This window comes from Carlito syrichta, unplaced genomic scaffold (assembly GCF_000164805.1).
Source record: "Carlito syrichta isolate Samal-C Ts95f unplaced genomic scaffold, Tarsius_syrichta-2.0.1 Scaffold111539, whole genome shotgun sequence".
Lineage (NCBI taxonomy): Eukaryota > Metazoa > Chordata > Mammalia > Primates > Tarsiidae > Carlito > Carlito syrichta.
The window spans coordinates 14,761-15,541 of record NW_007055635.1 but is presented as its reverse complement, the minus strand read 5'-3'; positions in this window follow the sequence as shown (position 1 = coordinate 15,541).

The following is a 781-nucleotide window of genomic DNA, read 5'->3' as shown; positions in this document are numbered from 1 at the left end:
AAAAAAAAAAAAAAAAAGAACGTCCACGGGCACCCACAGGTGTTCCTGGGGCACTGTAGCCAGCTGTCTATCCTTCGTTTTACAGTACCAGCTGGGACATCAGGGGCTGCCTCCCCGTCTCCTCATCCCAGGCTCTGCGCGGGCACCAGTGTTACCCGTTCTTTTTCCCTCTCTCTCATTGTCCCTCACACTCTGTGCTCTCTGATTTTCTCGCTGTCTCTGTCTCTCCCTCTCATGGTCTTTCTGTTTCTTACTCTCTTACACATTCTGTCTCTGTCACTCAACCATCGTCAGTTGCCGATTCTACCAGGCTCTGGGCTCGGACCTCACTTCAGGCACTAGATCGGTCGCTACACCTTGGACAAGTGACTGCTTCTCTCTGAGCCTTGATTTCCTCAGCTGTCAGATGGAAAGAAAGTCTCCACTCATCCCCAGATCTCTCCCTTGTGCTGGTCCCGTGCTCGACAGAGCTAGAGACATGGCTGTGGTGGGGATGACCCTGGACCCTGCTCCTGTGGGGCTTGCAGACCAGTGAGGAAGACAGACTTGTGTCCAGACAGCAACAGCCCCAAATGGGCAGGACTTCAGTGGGGGAGACAGAGCGGTAGGGGTGGGATGGAGAAAGCACAGCAGAGTGGTCAGGGCTGAAGTGAGTGAAGCACAGGGTATATGCCCAATCCGGCCTAGAAGATCAGGGAGGGCTTCCTGGAGGAAGGGACCACTGAACTAAGACCTGAAGTATGAGGAGCGGTCAGGGGAAGAAGCTGTACTTGACTCATTT